At 41.5% G+C, this 19,914-nt stretch overlaps 1 pseudogene across 1 annotated transcript; it reads right to left on the bottom strand.

Annotated features, from left to right (window-relative positions):
• Positions 1-15,553: 15,553 nt before the first annotated feature.
• LOC125616576 lies at positions 15,554-19,914 on the bottom strand (annotated as a pseudogene). Its single transcript, XR_007347309.1, has one exon. The product of XR_007347309.1 is annotated as a magnesium transporter NIPA2-like (transcript).

Genomic DNA, 19,914 nt, shown 5'->3' with positions numbered 1-19,914 from the left:
AGCAGGGGTCTCCTCGGCCTCTGGAGGGACTTCCTTGAGCCCCCTGATGGTGATACCCTGGCTGTCTGGCAGAGGCCTTGAAGCTGAGTCCCTTCCATGGATACCTCCTGAGGTAGGGGATGGAGACTGGGCCAGGCCTCAAAGTGCTATTTGAAATGGTTTTGCATACCTTCAATTTCTTTCTTCCTTTCTTTTTTTTTTTTTTTTAATTCTTCAGCTAAAACAGCAGAAGGGATGATTTATTTTACACAATTGAGAAACGAGTTAGTCCAGAATGCCCAAGTTCCCAGGCAAAGAACCAGTGGGGGATGCTATGAGCAAGGTGGGTCTTCTCTCAGTGGTGGTCTTGGTGACAGGATGGCAATGTAGGTTCTACATCCACCGAGACAGAATCTGGGGAGTATCAGGCAGTCAACAACTCATACAAACATCCTGGCCTCTGGCAGTCCTTATTTTTGCTCCTTTGGCCTCCATGGTGTACAAGCTATTTTACTTAGACCTCTGCTTCATCTTTCTGCTTTTGCTTTTCGGCCTGTGCATTTGCTTCTTCCTCCACTTAGCTCTCATGATGCAGAGGTTTCCAAGATGATGGTGCTAAGGCCAAGAGTGGGTACCTTAAATTTCTTTCAGCAAACCTTACTGAGATGGGCTCTAACAGTGGCAAAGGCCAGATGGCCTTCCTCCCTCCTGTGAGGGCCTGGGTGAATTAATTACTCTCTGTGGTATCAGTAATAGGGTTACTGACTACTTTGAGGATAACTGTGAAATTAAAGATCTGTCGAGATACAGAACATACAACACTGAACATGGGGCGCATGTTAGCTGCTGTCATTGTTAAAGGCACCTGTTTCCCCACCTCCATGTGGAGTCTCTTGGTGCAGGAAATGGCATCTGCATCCTTCCAGTGGCTTAGGCCGAGGAGACCCCTGCTTGGATCTTCCAGGCTCAAGAAAATGTATTAGGTTTTAGCAGAGGAAGAGCTTTATTAGGAAATGAAAGGTGAAGAGATGCTTTCTCAGAGCAGAATGAGGTCTATCTAGAGCAGGACAAACTTTGGGGCTCCTTGGCTCTTTTACAGGAAACCTGGTGAAGAGCAGCATGGAAAGTGTGTGGGAGGCAGAAGGAAGAGGCCCAGCAGTCTCCCATCCCATGTCGGTCTACACACACTGGTACTCAGCCTGGCCTGTTCTGGGCAGACAGCTTAGTCCTCAGCCTGGGGGCCCTGGCTGTGAGGGCATCTGAGCTTCCTCCTCAGGCCTCTGGAATGCACACATTATGCACCTCTGGGAGAGTGGAAGAAACATCCTGGGTGTTTTGAAGATAAGGGTAAGTGGGTTGAGGCTACCCGGAGTGCCCTAGGCACCAGGCCCTCTCCTGTCACCCAGGAACCAGCCACGACTGCTCTCCTTCCCAACTCACCCCCAACTTGCAGCTTGTTCTGTGAGCCACTCTGAGTTGGTGCTTTACTTGCCTCTAGGTCCCTCTTGGACCAAGAGAATGCACCAAGATGCATGCAAGGTCTCAATGTGTGCTTCCAGTGCTTCTGCCAGCCTTGCCCAGGTTCCCCAGGATTGGGATCACAGCTGTTCCCTCATCTAACTGCCCAGTGCACTTGGCTTGAGCAGTGGTAGAAGGGTAGGTTCCAGCGCATAAGAAGTGAGTTCAGCACCCAGGGGCCTGTCAGGGTGGTGAGATGGGCCAGAAGAGGAGCCACTGGCTAGGGCTGTGCTCACGCTGTGTGCTGTCCTCTGCCCCATCCTCACGGCTCCCAGGTGCCTGCCTCACCACTGCATGGGAGCTGGGACAGCAGGCATGCTCAGGGCTGGACCTCAGGCAAGCTTCTTGTCCTTCCAGCATGTGCCTTCCACTCAGCTCTTCTCTACCCAGCAAGTCCTTCAGGGGCCCAAAGAGCCTCCTAATCATTTGTCTGAGAGCTGACCCTGGCAGGAGCTCAGGCTCCAATCCTGGAGTGTGCACTCCAGGTCGGTGCCGCTCCCCCCACCCCCCTGCCGGCCTGCGCGGGCAGCTGAACTTAAGATTGCTCATGTGAATTTGCAGGAACAACAAATAAAACAGACACAAATTACCTTTACAAAAGCTTCAGAATGGCTCCTTCGCTCTCTGCCTCAGGATCCCCAAAAGAGAAAGTCATGAGACTGGTAAGAGAGAGAGCATGTTTGGAAGTCGGCTTTTGTTGGGAGGACTCTTTTTTTTTTTTTTAAAGACAGGTTTTTATTTATTTATTTATTATTTATTTATTTTAGAGAGAGAGAGAATTTCAATATTTATTTTTTCAGTTTTCGGAGGACACAACATCTTTGTTTGTATGTGGTGCTGAGGATTGAACCCGGGCCGCATGCATGCCAGGCGAGCGCGCTACCACTTGAGCCACATCCCCAGCCCAGGGAGGACTCTTGTTCTTTAGAAAGTTCTATCCTAAAAAGGGCAGAATGGGCAGGGTTACAAAGGAGAGATGAGTGAAACTGGCCCATGGCACTAGTCTCAGCTGTAAGCATGTTCTGGAGGCACGTGGGCTCTTACCCACTTAGCCAGGATTAGCGCCCTCTTCCTTGATGAAGGGATGAAGACCCACCTTTACTGTCGCATTTTTCATGACTAAAACACTCAGGGTCACTCCAAGTGAACTGGGCTGCACTAAATAATCACACAAGACAGAGATACCTTTTTCTTTAGGTCCTGTGATGGCTCCTCTGACCTTAAGGGTCCACAGAAAGAGAGGGAGAGAGCATGTGCTGAACCCCTTTATTAAGGAGAAGCCATTCAAATGAGGCAAGGGGTCAGGTTTCAGGGGGTTGAATCTAGCTTCCTGATGTCTGCTGTCAGCAGGTCGACTGACATCTAGGAAGGCCACACCCAAAGGCAGAGCAAGAGAAGGGGGACACACAAAGGTAGTTTCCATGGAACATTCTATCCCAAACAGGGCAAAGGGGTAATATTACAAAGGAACAGGTGAGTGTAGCTCAACTCCATGGGTGATGCCTACATCTGAAGATATGCCCTCAAACTTCCTGGACCAGGGCAATGTCCAGTTCACTATGAGATGTAGTGACCAGTCAAAGCCAATCAACATATAGGTATAATTGACCATTACAGGATAGAAGGTGCGAATCATTCAGAGTGGCTACCCCACATATTCCCCCTTAATATAAAAAAAAGCAACTGGGGAATTATATCTTTCAGTCACTGGATTCTTGGTTTGAGATCATCATGATCCACTATGGAAACGCAAAAGGAAATTAGTAGAAAACATATCATTTCAGTAACACAATGAACTTGGAAGATTCGGGTTATTATTACTCTGTCAAACACTCATCAGAAATTCTTAATTTTTCCCCAATTTTATTGGGAAGCATTGTGTTTGGCCATAGTAACACAAACATTTTCATTTGGCATGACATTTAAGCCTTTCCATAAACCATAGAGCAGAGGGCTCAGTCACAATATTTATTACAGTGGCTTCTAGAGCATTTTAATTTAGTTCCCATCTTTCCATCAGCACTTCTCTGACTATGAAGGATCTTGGAAGTAATTTAAGTCAAATATTAAGAAAACCCAATATGTTGTAAGTTTGAGACATACCATAAAGGCTGTAATTGTAGAAGCAAGGAATAATATTTAGTCACTTTAAGGATCTTGAGACCAGCAGCTTGCCTAGGTCTGGTTAATTGACATGCACCTGTTTCAAAGCCTGAATATTAAATTTAGCTTATTATAGCTCTGAAATATCAGCTGGCAATAACTAGTGATACAATAAGATAAGTTGTATTCTTACAGGCTACAGGATATTCATCATTCTTCCTCTTAATTCTCACATTTAGGGAGTTTATTAGGTCTGTCAGTAATGTAAATATTTTGAAGGCAGAAGTCAAACATAAAAACATCCTTTTGGGTGCCATCTCACTGAGAGTTAAAGTTTCTAGGAATTATGGCATCCTCATGTGATTGTTCTTGTCCATTTTAGAGACCAGCATAAAATATCCACTATTTCTAGATATCTTGTGTTCTACTGACATGCACAATCCATCCACTTAGGAAAGATGCCAGTTTCTACTGTAGAATGATTAGGGCGACAATACATTGGTGGATATTCTATGTAAATAACTGGTCTGTATAGGAAAAATCTATTTTAGTAATCTTTCTGACAATTGTTCAAACAGGTAAATATAGTCTTAATCTCTAAGGACCAGCATGATTGGCTGGTTCAGTTTTCTGATATGCTCTCTTTTTCTCAAAGGATACTCCCAGACAGCCTGTTACCATAGGATCAACAGCTAGGGATAACTGACCATTACCATCAGCACAATTCATCTAGTTTCATTGGTGGACTTTCCAGTCCACACCACAATGTACATTAAAAACAGACCTGGGAAATGGGTCCATAGAAGTCTCTTCATGATTTTTACTTACCTGATGAGCTCGTGAAGCTGCATGGTTGTGAACTCTGCAGCTGGAAATTCACCTTCCTGGGCCAGGTTTCTCAGTCATTTTCATGATGACTGGTTTAAACTCTCCTTGGAAATCTCATGTTCAGCAGCAGTAAGATTCTCAATATTACAATTAAGAAAATTTTGAAATATTTTTTAATATCTAGTGTGTGTCTCTAGGGTTCTGTTTTCCCCCATCTCTTTATTTAATAAAATTGAGTAAAGGCTTCGCATAAGCCATAGTATCATGGATTTAAGTTATAGATAATAGTACAAGTATTTAAATGATAAGAATAGATTTACCTTTCATTGATTATTGTATTTTTCCAATATAGACTAGTTAATTTATCTTAACAATTTAGAAAGAACCCTCAATCTCTCTCTGAGAAAAGGCCTCAAAATATCTATATTTTAGAATATTATCCGTTAAATAGGTGTCTCTTCATTGTCTTTTAGAAAATATGATTAAGGTTACTTCCCAGTGTAGGGAGTAATATATAAATTTTAGCATATTTTTATGGGTAATAGGTCCAATCAGAGAACTTATATAATACTAATGAATTTTTAACAAGGTTTGTAACTTTTATTGCTCAAAACTAACATATGACTTTAATTTGGAATACCTTAGTCTTAGTAAAATATTCTCCCAAATCTCATAATTATCCAACAAGCAGAATATGTAAGAATCAGCAGTGTCTTTGAATAAATCAAATTTAGTCTTCAAGGAGAATTGTCAAAATTGGGATATAAATCAGCAATTTAACATATTTAGTGTTTAAAATCAAGGATAAGAATTTATTCACCAAAATTAATCCTTGCCTTAAACAGTAATAATCATTAGACAATAAAGACCTTCCTTAAAGGAAATAAACTTAACATCTTAATAGGTCTTTATCATGTCAAAATATGGACAAAATCTCAGCTCACATCAGCATAGTTAAGTCAGGGAAATAGCCTGAAATAGCCTTGAATTAATCAGTTAAAATTTTTATAGTCATTCCAGGACATATAAATCTTTTTTTAAAATTGTTTTAACTTTCTATATCATCTGTCTAGATAGTTATATAAAGATCTTTCTATTTAGGAAAATACTTTTATCATTAAAATCTAGAATATAAGGACCTTGCTTCACCCAAAGATGATTTCTTCTTTTTAGGATCTCCAAAATGTGCTTCCATTCTGTTGAAGCATCTTTTTCTTTTACAGTTTTTCCTGGTTATACTTTGGAACAATTTCTGAAAACCTTAGAATCTAAACAAATTTTTGATAAGAAATGTCTCAATGAAAATATAGTTAAAGTCCTTGGATATTTCTCTAGACAGAATTATATTTGTTTATCATCTTATAAAGTTTGTACAATAACTTTGAGAATTAAAGATTACTTAAAGGTTGTATTCTCTCTTGAAAGCAAATTTATATTTAAATACACTTATCTCAAATATCTGTAACTAAAAGGTAGAGCATCAGATACATGCATGTATAAAGCATATAAATTATGGGTTTTCTGTTGAAGAAAAACAATTAGATAAATATATATTAATTAAACAACTAGACATGTTAATTAATTTATTGATTAATAATTATAGGTTATTTAAATACCTAGGCAAATATATATTAAGAATAAGGGCATAACTTATAATTGTAGTAACTTTATATAACCACATGGTTCTGAGATATTTGGATCCATTTCAATTTATTTTTAACTAGGAGTGCACTCTTATATGTGATATCACGTGATGTAGCTGAAATAACATCCTTATGTATACATATTTATTTCTTGTAATTATATAGTCAGGAATGAGAATAAGGATTTTTTGTTCATCACAGGACTATTGCTGGCTTTTGTTGCTGTGGTGAGCAAATGCATCCCCATAACTTCTAAAATTAAAAGCAAAATATAAAGAAGTATGTTTGATATCTCCCATCAATATAACATTATTTAGTAACACAGCCATAGAGAAAAGCCAGTTTATTTAACTCAAAAATAACTCAGATTTAGGGCTGCAACATAGAAACCTGTGGAATTAGATTTTGCTTGAAAAAGAAAACTTTTGTTAGCATTTACAGGTGGGCATTCTTAAAAATTCAGGCTCTGGGCAGCTCCAGGTAGCAAGTCTGAAACAGGAAGTACAGGTTAGCAGCTGGAAGGTGGGACCAGAAGTCCTGTCTGAGTGACAGTGGAAGGACCAATGGGAAGCCTGCAAAAATGCAGGAGGTGAGACCAGGAAGCCCACTCCTCCAGACAGGCATAGAGCGGTTACCATGGTGACAGAAACAGCATGGAGTCCATTGCCCATTGTCCTGGGCAAAGGCTCCCTGAGTTTCCCTAGCTGGTTGCATTTTGATTTTGTCTGCATTCCCCTGCCTGGGCAGGATCCTATGGGTGGGTAGAAGCTTGCCTTGTCTCTGTGACCTGTGCTTGCAGCTTGTGTTCTTTGTATTTTGTACTTTTCCTTGCAGCACCTGGGTGCTTTATTTTTTATTTATTTATTTATTTTTTAAAGATAGAGTGAGAGAGGGACGGAGAGAGAGAGAAAGAATTTTTTTTTTTAATATTTATTTTTTAGTTTTCGGCGGACACAACATCTTTGTTTGTATGTGGTGCTGAGGATCGAACCCGGGCCGCACGCATGCCAGGCGAGCGCGCTACCGCTTGAGCCACATCCCCAGCCCTGGGTGCTTTAAAAGTGAGTTTTAGAGGCAGACACCAGTGAAGGCAGTCTGTGTTTGGCACCCAGGCCAGGTTGTGTAAGGGTTAAAAGCACTGCTGGCTGTAGGTCTCAAAAAACAGACCCCATAGGGGAACAATGGCTAAAGTCTTTTGTCCCCAGCTGCTGAGTTACAGCCATTCTGCTCTGTAGGACAAGAATGTAATAAAGAGATTCAGTATAAACTTTCTGAGTGTTCACAAAAACAATAAAAAAATAAAATTAACTTCTCTACAGGCAAAGAATCAATTCTCATCACAAAATTTTTTTCCCCTTTTTCTCATTCTCCAAGTGCAGACTTCTAGTATGTAAACCCCCAAAATCTTTACCTAGTATTTCAAAATATAAAGATTAACCAAAATAATCCAAAAAAGTCCACAAAAGCACTTTTCTCATGTGAGAGACCATTAATCGTCTTAATAATTCTTTACATTTATTTAGAGTCTCTAGAACTATAAAAATATTTTTTTCTTTCTAAAGACAAAATATTCCCAAATATTAAAAGTTTAACATCACAGATTTTTCTTCTGTCTTATTCACTTACTTTCTACAATTCAGCCCACAATACTCTGCAATCTAAGCATGCTTAACTTTTGGAGAGAAATTCCAAACCCACTACATTTCTAAAAAAATCACCCTGGAGTCCCTGTTCCGGTGCCAATTGTCATGTTCCTCATGACTGAAACACTCAGGGTCACTCCAGCAGAACTGGGCTGCATGAAATAACCACACAAAAGACAGAGATACCATTTTTTAAAAATATATATTTATTTTTTAGTTGTAGTAGGACATAATATCTTTATTTTATTTATTTATTTTTATGTTCTGAGGATCGAGCCCAGGGCCTTGCATGTGCTAGGTGAACACTCTACTGCTGAGCCACAATCCCAGTCCAGAGATACCTTTTTCTTTGGGTTCCACTGACCATAAGGATCTGCAGAAAGAGAGCAAGTGGGCACGTACTGAACCCTTTTATTGAGGAGAAGCCTTTCAAATGAGGCAAGGTATCAGGTTTCAGGGGGTTGAGTCTAGCTTCATGATGTCTTCTGTCAGTAGATTGACTTGCCGCAGTCTGGCTGGGCACAAAATCACGAGCCACTCAAGCAGGAACAAAGTTTATTTTTTGAAACTGCCGCCAATGTCCGGTACCGCCCGGGCAGATTTTTTCCACCCACGCGGCCTCCTCCCAGACCCGCAGAGAGAGCTCCTCCCCCGGAACTCCCTCCTACTGTACTTCCCCAACCAATGGGAACTCTCCAGGAGTCCTGTAGCCGGCCTAGGTGAACAGCAGGAGTCCAATATCCATATGAATGCAAATCTTAACATAATCATATCATCTCAATGGCTAGCTGGCGTCACCTTTCGACCAAAAATGCCATGCATCATGTACTTGGCTCTTAGCATTGACTGACATCTCAGAAGACCACACCCATAGGCAGAGCAAGAGAAGGGGACTCACAAAGGACATTTCCATGGGACATTCTATCCTAAACAAGGCAAATGGGTAATATCACAAAGGAACAGGTGAATGCAGCTCAATTTATGGTGCAACAGGCCTACTTCTGAAGATGCATCCTAAAACTCTGGGACCTGGGCCATGTCCAGGTCACTACAAGAGTGACAGTCAGAGCCTCTCTGCTTATGGGAAGGAGAATGCAAAATCATTCAGACTGGCTGCCCACAGAACCTAGTTCATAGAGAGACCCAACCAGGGGTGCAAAGAGCCTCCTAGTCATTTGGCTGAGTGCTGGGCCCTCAGGCTGAATGCAGGAAATGGCATCTGCATCCTTCCAGTGGCTTAGGCCCCTAGTGGGGCCTCCCTGTGAACCAGAACCTCACTTGCACACACCTGGGTTCCTCAGTGTCTCTGCATAAGCCAAAACTTGGAGTGACCTGAGAGTTGGAGCAGATGAGGGGTGCCCCACTCTGTACATGTATGAGTGCCTCTTGTCCCTGTAGCAACTGGCCAGCTGGAAGAGGCTACCTGCTTACCAAGGTTCTTGGCTTGAGGCTTAGAACTTGTCCTGGGCAGAAATGGAGCAGGTGGAGTTTGTGGCCACTGCCCTCCACAGCAGCACCATCGTGTTTTCCCAAAGCCTGCAGAAGCAGACCTAAGCAGAGGTGGCCCTGTCCTCTTGTGAAGGGGACAGAGCTCTGCCCTGGAGGCCAACAGGCAGGGAATAGTTCTTCAACACAACACATTTCTTCCTAGCTGAAAAAGGAAGGGGAATTGAATATGTATTTATTTACTTTTACAAAAATAAACACTGGCCAGGCGTGGTGGCTCACATCTATAATCCCAGCAGCTTGGGAGACTGAAGCAGGAAGATCACAGTTCAGGGCCAGCCTCAGCAATTTAGTGAGGCACTAAGCAACTTAGCAAGACCCTGTCTCAAAACAAACAAAAGAGGCCTGGGGATGTGGCTCACTGGTTAAGCGCCCTGGGTTCATTTCCTGGTAGAATAAACAAACACAGGAAGAACAGCACAAAAACTACCGAAATGGCAACAAGTGTAGGAAGGCACACAAGTGAGGGTGAGGGTATGGTGGGAGAAGCAAGTGTAACTTCATGGATGTATTTTGGTGTAGATTTGTTAAAAAGATCAAAGGGGAAAAACAAACACTAACCTGAACACAAATTGAAATAACTGAGCTAAACTTCATATAAAGTTTATATAAACAGTGGAGGAAAAAAGGCAGTGTCTCCATACCAGGAGTCCTGCAGATGTCAATAGATGTGGCTGCTCAGGCCTCTCTTATAGAATGGGGCGGTATCTGCTTCCTTCAAATCATCTTGGGATTACTTACAATACCTGCTTTGGTGTAAACATGTAATTACTTGGCACACTGTACTGGTGAGGGCATAATGACAGGAAAAAAGGTCTGTATGCTGGGCTGCCTTGCATAGGTGAGGTACTGGGTTCAATCCTCTGCACTGCATATAAATACATACATAAAATAAAGGTCCACAGACAACTAAATATATACATATACATATCCGTATGCATTCAGTACAGAGGCAGGTTGTTTTTTGTTGTTTTGGTACCAGAGATTTAACCATTAAACCACATCCCCAGCCCTTTTAATTTTTTTAGACAAGGCCTTGCTAAATTTTCCAGCCTGGCCTTGAGTTTATATCCTCCTGCCTCAGCCTCCTGAGCCACTGGGATCACAGGCGTACACCACTGCACCCAGTCCAGAGGCAGGGTTTTTTTCCCAAAATATTTATCTTCTATGGCAGAGAGCCACTTGTATAGTGGACAGAGGACAACCTAGATCTCACAGAGAATCCCAGAACTGACTAGGTAATAACTTTTTTATGTCATCTGGGCACACTGGTGCACCTGTCCTCCCAGCTATTCAAGAGGCTGAGGCGGGTGGGTCACCCTAGCCTAGGAGTTTAAGACCTGCCTAAGCAACAGCAAAACCCTGTCTAGAAAAAGAAGTCAACATCATGGGGAAAATTTAATGAAAAAGTGTGGGAGGAATGTTTTGTATTGAAGATAGTAAAGAGGATAACCAGCGTCATGTGTGGCTCTTGGTCCTGGCCTGCCGAGAACCTTCTTTCTTGGGTATTTTTGAGATGCTGGGAAGGGCTAAGTGCTACCTGGCTGTTGGGTAGAACCCAAGGCATGGGAGTTTTCTCAGGTTCCAATACCATGCTGTTTTTCTTACTATTGCTCTGTAGTATAGTTTAAGGTCTGATATAGTGATGCCACCTGCTTCACTCTTCCTGCTAAGGATTGCTTTAGCTATTCTGGGTCTCTTATCTTTCCAGATGAATTTCATGATTTCTTTTTCTATTTCTATGAGGAATGCCATTGGGATTTTGATTGGAATTTCATTAAATGTGTATAGTGCTTTTAGTAGTATGGTCATAATATTAATTCTGCCTATCTAAGAGCAAGGTAGATCTTTCCATCTTCTAAGGTCTTCTTTGATTTCTCTCTTTAGGGTTCTATAGTTTTCATTGTATAGATCTTTCACCTCTTTTGTTAAGTTGATTCCCAAGTATCTTTTTTTTTTAAGGTTATTGTGAATGGGGTAGTTTTCCTCATTTCCTTCTCAGAGGCTTTGTCACTGATATACAGAAATGCCTTTGATTTATGGGTGTTGAGTTTATATTCTGCTACTTTCCTGAATTAATTTACTAGTTCTAGAAGTTTTTTCGTGCAGTTTTTTTTGTTTTGTTTTGTTTTTGTTGTTGTTGTTTTGTTTTTGTCTTCTATGTTTTTGTGTTTGATTTGCAAGAAATTTATTGAGAATTTTTGCATCTATGTTTATTAGAGATATGGTCTGAAGCTTCCTTCTTTGATGTGTCTTTGCCTGGCTTTGTGATCAGGGTAATATTGACCTCATAGAATGAGATTAGAATTACTGCCTTTTTTTCTATTTCCTGAAATAAATTGAAGAGTATTGCTATTAGTTCTTTTTAAAGGTCTTGTAGAACTCGGCTGTGTATCCATCCAGTCCTGGGCTTTTCTTGGTTGGTAAGCTTTTGATGGTTTCTTCTGTTTCCTCACTTGATATTGGTCTGTTTAAATTGTGTATATCTTCCTGACTCAACCAGGCCAAATCATATGACTTAAGAAATTTGTTGATGCCTTAAATGTCTTCTATTTTATTGCAGTATAAGATTTCAAAATAATTTCTAATTATTCTTTGTATTTCTGTAGTGTCTGTTGTGATATTACCTTTTTCATCAAGTATGCTGGTAATTTGAATTCTCTCGCTCCTCTTCATTAGCATAGCTAAGGATCTGTCAATTTTATTTATTTTTTCAAAGAATTAACTTTTTGTTTTGTCAATTTTTTCAATTGTTTCTTTTGTTTCAATTTCATTGATTTTAGCTCTAATTTTAATTATTTCTTGCCTTCTACTGCTTTTGCTGCTGGTTTATTCTTCTTATTCTAGGGATTTGAGATGTAATGTGAGGTCATTAATTTGTTGACTTTTTCTTCTTTTAAGGAATGAACTCCATGCAATGAATTTTCCTCTTAGTACTGCTTTCATAGTGTCCCAGAGATTTCAATATATTGTGACTATGTTCTCATTTACCTCTAGGAATTTTTTAATCTCCTCCTTAGTGTCTTCTGTGACCCATTGTTTATTCAGTAGCATATTGTTTAGTCTCCAGGTGATGGAGAAATTTTTATTTTTTATTTTGTCATTGATTTCCAATTTCATCCTATTATGATCTGATAAAATGCATGGAAGTATCTCCACTTTTTTGTATTTGCTAAGAGTTGCTTTGTGGCATAGTATATGGTCTATTTTAGAGAAGGATCCATGTGCTGCTGAGAAGAAAGTGTATCCGCTTGATGCAGGTTGAAATATGCTATATATGTCAGTTAAGTCTAAATTATTATTGATTGTGTTATTAAGTTCTATAGTTTCTTTATTCAACTTTTGTTTGGAAGATCTATCCAGTGGTGAGAGAGGTGTGTTAAAGTCACCCAAGAGGGGCTGGGGATGTGGCTCAAGCGGTAGCGCGCTCGCCTGGCATACGTGCGGTCCGGGTTCGATCCTCAGCACCACATACAAAGATGTTGTGTCTGCCGAAAACTAAAAAATAAATATTAAAAAATTCTCTCTCTCTCTCTCTCTCTCTCTCTCTCTCTCTCTCTCAAAAATAAATAAATAAATAAATAAAGTCACCCAAGATTATTGTGTTGTGGTCGATTTGACTCTTGAACTTGAGAAGAGTTTGTTTGATGAACATAGCTGCACTATTGTTTGGAGCATATATATTTATGATTGTTATGTCTTGTTGGTGTAAGGTTCCCTTGAGCAGTATGTAATGTCCATCTTTATCCCTTTTGATTAACCTTGGCTTGAAGTCTACTTTATTTGATATGAGTATGGAAACCCTTCTTGCTTCTGCAGTCCATGTAAGTGGTATGATTTTTCCCAATGTTTCACCTTCAGTCTGTGTATGTTTTAGATAGGTAATCAGATGAGTCTCCTGGAAGCAGCATACTGTTAGGTCTTTAAAAAAAATTCAATCTGCTAGCCTATTTCTTTTGATTGGTGAGTTTAAGCCATTAACATTTAGGGTTAGTATTGAGACATGGTTTGTATTTCTAGCCATATTTGTTTATTTTTGTTATTTTACTTAAATTGGTTTTCCACTTTGATTAGTTTTTCCTTCAGTGTAGAGACATGGTTTGTATTTCCAGACATATTTGTTTATTTTTGTTATTTTATTTGAATTGGTTTTCCACTTTGATTAGTTTTTCCTTTAGTGTACTACTTCCCTCTGCTGATTTTTATTTCTGTTTTTCATTTCCTCTTCATGAAATATTTTGCCAAGGATGTTTTGTAGTGCCAGTTTTCTAGCTATAAATTCTTTTAAGTTTTGTTTATCATGGAAGATTTTTATTTCATCTTCAAATCTAAAGCTTAATTTTGCTGGATATAAGATTCTTGGTTGGCACCCATTATCTTTCAGAGCTTGATATATGTTGTTCCAGGATCTTCTAGCTTTCAGGGTCTGTGTTGAATATCTGTCATTATCCTAATTGGTATTTGATTATATGTAACCTGATCCCTTTCTCTTGTGGCTTTTAAAATTCTCTCCTTATTCTGTATGTTGAGCATTTTCACTATAATGTGCCTTGGTGTGTGTCTGTTGTGATTTTGTACATTTGGCATCCTGTAGGCTTCTTGAATTTGGATTTCCAATTCATTCTTCATGTTTGGAAAGTTTTCTGATATTATTTCATTGAACAGATTATTCATTCCTTTTGTTTGGACCTCTATGCCTGCCTCTATCCCAATAACTCTTAAATTAGGTCTTTTTATGCTATCCCATATTTCTTTCTTTTTTTTTTAAGAAAGAGTGAGAGAGGAGAGAGAGAGAGAGAGAGAGAGAGAGAGAGAGAGAGAATTTTTAATATTTTTATTTTTTAGTTTTCGGCGGACACAACATCTTTGTTTGTATGTGGTGCTGAGGATCGAACCCGGGCCGCACGCATGCCAGGCGAGCGTGCTACCGCTTGAGCCACATCCCCAGCCCAATCCCATATTTCTTGAATGTTCTGTTCATAGTTTCTTATCATTTTTGCCGTGTGGTCTATGTTCTTTTCAAGATGATTTATTTGATCTTCATTGTCTGATGTCCTATGTTCTAGGTGGTCTACTCTGTTTGTGATGCTTTCATTTGAGTTTTTAATTTGGTTTATTATTCTTTAATTTCAAGGATTTCTGTTTGGTTTTTTTGTATAAACTCTATTGCCCTGTTGAGGTGATCTTTTGCTTCTTGAATTTGTTTATGTAGCTCATGGTCGAAGTGATCTTTCACTGCCTGTATTTGTTCTCTTATGTCTTCTTTGAGATCCCAAAACATTTTAACCATGTATATCCTGAAATCTTTCTCTGTAGTTTTTTCTGCTGTAGCTGCCAATTCTTCTAAAGATGTGTTGTCTTGATTTGTTTGTGGCACTTTCTTCCCTTATCTTTTCATATTGTTCATGTGTCTTCCTTTCCAGCTCTGTGGATCTGGTGTGTTATTGTTTTTACTCTATAGATTTGTAGTGCTCTTGTAGGGTTCCAAGATCTCTCCTTTGTGGGGAAGGACAATGTTAACAGATCCCAATATCAACAATACATCACCTTTAAACAAATTGTTGTTATTAAGACATTTACAGTTTAGCCTCAATGTCCAGAAATGTTGGATTCAATTATTATTTAAAATATAATCAGTAGTTTCATAAAAAGGTTTACAGTTTCTGGTGGTGGACAATGAACTGGGGGTAAGGCACAGGATGATATGTTGAGGGGAGAAGATATGAGGGTATATAGTTAATATATCTTAGGAAATGTGAAGGAGAAATCTAATGAAGAGGGTTAGTAGCAGGAGAATAGATAGAAGGTAACTTGGGGTAGACAATTACGTGGGAAGACAGTAGAGTACACAAAAGAAACACAAATATGTTTTTAGGGAAATACAGGATGTTAAAATAGTATAATTTGGAGGGTGAAGGAAGACGAAAGAGAAAAAAGGAAAGAAAGAAAAAAGAGCAAAGAAAAAAGATGGAAAAGGGGCATATGCAATTCCTCTATATTATATTATTCAGGTGACTCAGTCCTCAAAATCCTATTTCATGCAACATTCTTGGTTTTACATATGTTGGGGATGTGAGGGCCAGAGTATAGAAGGGTAAAAGAGAAAGAAGAGGAGGAAGAAAAAAAAAAAAACTCTTAGAGATCCGTTTCTTTCTCTTCTCATCCAGTAAGTGGGGTTGTCTCATCCAGTGGGTGTCTCAGCCCTCAGGATGGTGTAGGTAACCAGGGTCTGAAGACTAGACCTGGTGTGGAGCATCTGGAAGTGGGGAGTGCTAGCCACCAGTCCCCAGCAGGGAAATAGCACCTCACGGGTCTTTTTTTTTTTTTTTTTCCTGTAACTACTTGACTGATTTAAGCCTCTGGTATCTCTTCCTCTGTTACCTGGAGATTTCCCAAATCCTAATCTCTCTATTATGCTCCAGGCTTCAGTCCCCTCCTCTCTCTTATTTATCAGGTCCCAACTGCGGGACTTCACACCCCCAGGCTCACTCCAGGCGGGCAGTGCCCTGTTCGGACTGTACTTCTGTCCAACTGAGAGCTGTTTTTGTGTTGGGTGGTCACTGTCTGAGTTAACGCTGTTGGGGAGGGGGAGGAATTGGAAATCAGGTACCTGCTCAAATGGCAATCCGATCTGAGATCCACACCCACCACACAATGGCAAGGAAGGTTTTCCAAGATGGAGTCAGTATGCTTCCAGTGCCAGGGTGTCTGGTGATGTGGGGGAAGGTGGATGATGGCCTTGTGCTGTGGATAGGTAGCAGCCAAGTGACCTGCGTGGGAGCAGCGCGCAGTCTGGAGTTCTACAGAGGTGCTGATAGGTGTTTCTGCTAAGCCACTTGTGAGCCATGCATGAGCTAGAACTGAGAGCTTTGGGTCCGAAGTCCAGAGACTTACTCCTGCCCAGAGGCTCTGATTTCTGCGTGTGTGGTCGCAGTGCTGGTTATTTCTGCGAAAATCCACTGGCCCCTGGAGATCCGGTCTTGTAACTGCCCCCACCTAATATGGTGAGAATGTTTAGCCAAGATGGTGGTTGTCTGCTTTCAGCACCCGGGTGTTTGGTGAGGTTGGGGGAGCCAGGCGATGGCGTTGTGCTGTGGGTAGGTAGCAGCTGGTGACCTGCGTGGGAGCAGATTGAAGTCTTGGCGATCTGCAGATGTGTTGACAGGTAATTCTGCTAAAGTGCTCGCTGAGTCTTGCGTGAACTGGAACTTTGGGCTTTGGGTCCTTCTTGAACACTGAGGCCCAGAGCCCTGTATGGTGATTTCTGCAGAGAGTAGCCGTATAGGTCCTCTAACACTCTCAGAGATGCCGTATTCTGATTAGGTGAGATCTGTATCACAGAGCAGCAGAATGCTACCTCCCTCTGGTCTGAAATCTTGAAACTGTCCCCATCAGTCAATTCTTGAAGAACTAATTCCATAGCATTTTTTCTTGGTAAGTAATGAGGAGGTGGTTTTATTTTGTTTTAAAATTGACCTCTAGGGCTGGGGGTATAAGTCAGTTGGTAGAGTGTTTGCCTCACATACACTACGCCCTGGGATCAATCCCCAGCTCTGCCAAAAAAAAAAAAAAAAAAAATTGACTTCTAGCAGTGCCTTTTAATGTTACCTCCAGGATTTCATCAGTAAACCTATTCCTGCCTCTGACAGTGTCACCAGAGGAGCTCCTCCCACCTGTAGAGGGGCTGCCACATGGGGACTGCAGGGACTCAGTCTCCTTCCTTCAGTACCTTCTGAATCTCCTTCCTGGAACAGACTCTTCCACAGCTGGAAAGAACTCCCTCTACACCCATCCCAAGTTGATGCACAGACAGCTCTGGGACCCTTGATCAGCAAGGTCCTTGGGCAGCAGAGGATTCTGTCTCAGGGTCAGTGACACCTGTGGCTGTGGCTGTGCATTTTACAGAAGGAATGAAAGCATCCAGATCTTCACCAAAAGGAACCTACAAGTGTGTGATGCTGGAGAACTGGGGAGTTTGATCTGGTGGGGTGAGCCCTGCTCTCAACCCCACGTGCACCTCCACTCCCTCCTCCCCTCAGGATATGACACTGCACCCTTCCTTGCCCAGGAGCCTCCCACCTCATCTGGCCAAGCCTATACCTCTCCCTCTCTGGACCCGGCAGACCTGGACTTGGTTCTCAGCAGGCGTACACAGCTCTTTCCTCCTCCACCAGCAGAGCTTCCTGGCCTCACACCTGACTGTGTCCCAGCTGGATAGAAGAGAAGGCCAGGCTGAGGCTGTGGACACCGAGAGGGTCCTGACCAGGTGTGCAGGAAGAGCAGGCTCTGGGGAAGGCAGTCGTTGGTAACATTCAGAGGCAACACTTGCAAGAACAGACTGTGGGAAGAACATGGGAAGGAAGAATTCCAGGGCGCCAGGGAGGGGACAGAGGGAAGCCAGCATCATACCTTCGAGGGTTGGGCTGAGGCAGGGAGAGCTTTGGCCATGGCTGGGGACAACCCAACGGTGGTGTGGGCGGCTGTTCTGGCCCATCAGCTGCAGAGGGAGGGTGTGTCTTGAGTCACTTGGTGGGTTAGTTGGTGATCTTCTCACACTTCTTGCAGTTACTTTCAGGCTCCTTGCCACCAGGCTCCTCTCCTAGCTCCCCTGCCTTGCTGACCTGTAATTCTGAGATCTTTGGGTGTGCCTTGTCCTTCCCAACAGGTCTCTTCCTTAGGTCACGCCTCCCCTGTCCCCCTGGTGCTCACTTGTGGCTCCTTGACATCATTGTAAATCCAGGGCCCCAGGGTGAATGGGATCTTTCGTTCCTGATGTTTCCCTTTCAGATTCCTCAATGAAGATCAACTGGGATCAAGAAGGAAGGACCTTTTCAAGAAGCGGAGTCTTCTGACAGCCACAGGCGGAGCATCAGAAGCACTCCTTTGGGATTTCTTGCTGAGGCCAGAGGAGGGCAGAAGCAAGGAGGTGCTGGAGCACCTTCCAGGAATGCATCAAGAAGGCCCTGCCTGGGAGAAAGGCTTCAGAACAGTGGCCATATCCCATGAGGAAATGCTCCCTGGAAGAATGACCTGCAATTTAATGAATTTGGAAGAAACTTCAGTCAAAACTTATCCCCTAAAACGTCACAAAAGTTTGGGGCTGGGGCTGGGGCTCAGTGGCAGAGCACTTGCCTCACACATGTGAGGCTCTGGTGTTTAATTTTCAGCACCACATAAAAATAAATAAACTAAATGGAGGGCTGGGTTGTGGCTCAGTGGCAGAGTGCTTGCCTAGCATGTGTGAGGCACTGGGTTCAATTCTCAGCACCACATATAAATAGAGGTCCATTAACAACTAAAAATATATTTTTTATTTATTTTTTTATAGGTAAGATAAATCAGAGGATAATGTATTGGGATAGTTTTGTTCTTGTTTACAATCAAAAAGCCTTACATGATCAGGGATTGATAGGAGTGGGAATGACAAATGTACATTTCAGACTTTCATCAATAATGAAAAAATAAAGCATTTTTATAGACTTAAAACTTGTCATTAGTGCATTTAGATTTTGAAGAAAGAATCAAAATGTAAAATACCTCTACAATTATACAATGTTAATAGAAATTAGCCACATACTGAGGCCATTTTTAGTGAGCTACCATTGTTTAAATATAAGAAAAGTAACTTCTTGGTCCAAATTAGTGAAAACTTAAAAAAGATTGTCTTTAGAGAACATTATTTGAGGACAATGCTTTTTCAGACAGATTCTGATATTCAAAATCACTATAACATAATTATGGATTAACCTTTAAATCGCACCTTAAAAACCTGTCAGATTTCCATTTCTCCGTGAGATATTCTCACCAGTGTGTTGTTCAATTCCACAGGTTAAGCTTTCTTCATTATTATTAAGAACTTCATACATAGTAGGGAGATTGCCATTCATTGCTTTATCATCTTTTCGAAAAGACACAGGCAGACTTGCTAGACTAAAGCTGACATCTTTAAAGGCATGCAACAAGAATATCCCCACAATGATTGTGAAGAAGCCACTCAGAGTCCCAATGATATCATCAGCAGGCATATCTTGCCACTCCTTAAAAAGAATAACTTGTAAAGAAAACGTAATATATTGGTGTTACAAGGGAAGTGTTGAATATGTCCAGGGGCCGGTTTAGGTAATTGATCTGTGTGCTCACACAGATGAGGAGGCTCAGCGGCAGAACCCAGGCCAGGGGATGCCGCACCACAGGCTTTCCAGCTAACAGTTCTTTGATGGTGATGCCCAAGCCCTTTGCACAGGACACTGAAAATGCTCCAATCACAGAGCAGATTGTTATGTACACAAGAATATTTGTCTGTCCGTGGTGAGGTCCCACCACAAAGATTAATATCAAAGACACAATGACCACAATTGTTGCAAATACCACAAAACCTGGATCACCTAACTTGTGTGACATTTCATTTAACGTCTCAATCTCCTCTTCCTTTGGAGCATGGATGACCATAACTGTAGATCCTAGAATGCTTAGCAAACATCCACTTTTCCCATGAAGATCAAGTCTTTCATTTAGAAAGTATGAAGAAAGAATGGCACTTACGAGGACGCTGAGAGCTCCCGTGGAGTCACTAGCGCGGCTGGTGCAAAGGCATATGCAGTGAAGTTGGCCACCTCGCCTGCCCCCATTGACAGTAGTCCAGCCCACCACAACCGTTCTTTAAGATATGCATGGCCACCTTGACCTGCTCTCAT

Source organism: Marmota marmota, unplaced genomic scaffold, assembly GCF_001458135.2.
Source record: "Marmota marmota marmota unplaced genomic scaffold, marMar, whole genome shotgun sequence".
Classification (NCBI taxonomy): Eukaryota; Metazoa; Chordata; class Mammalia; order Rodentia; family Sciuridae; genus Marmota; species Marmota marmota.
This window is presented reverse-complemented; position numbering and strand designations above follow the sequence as displayed.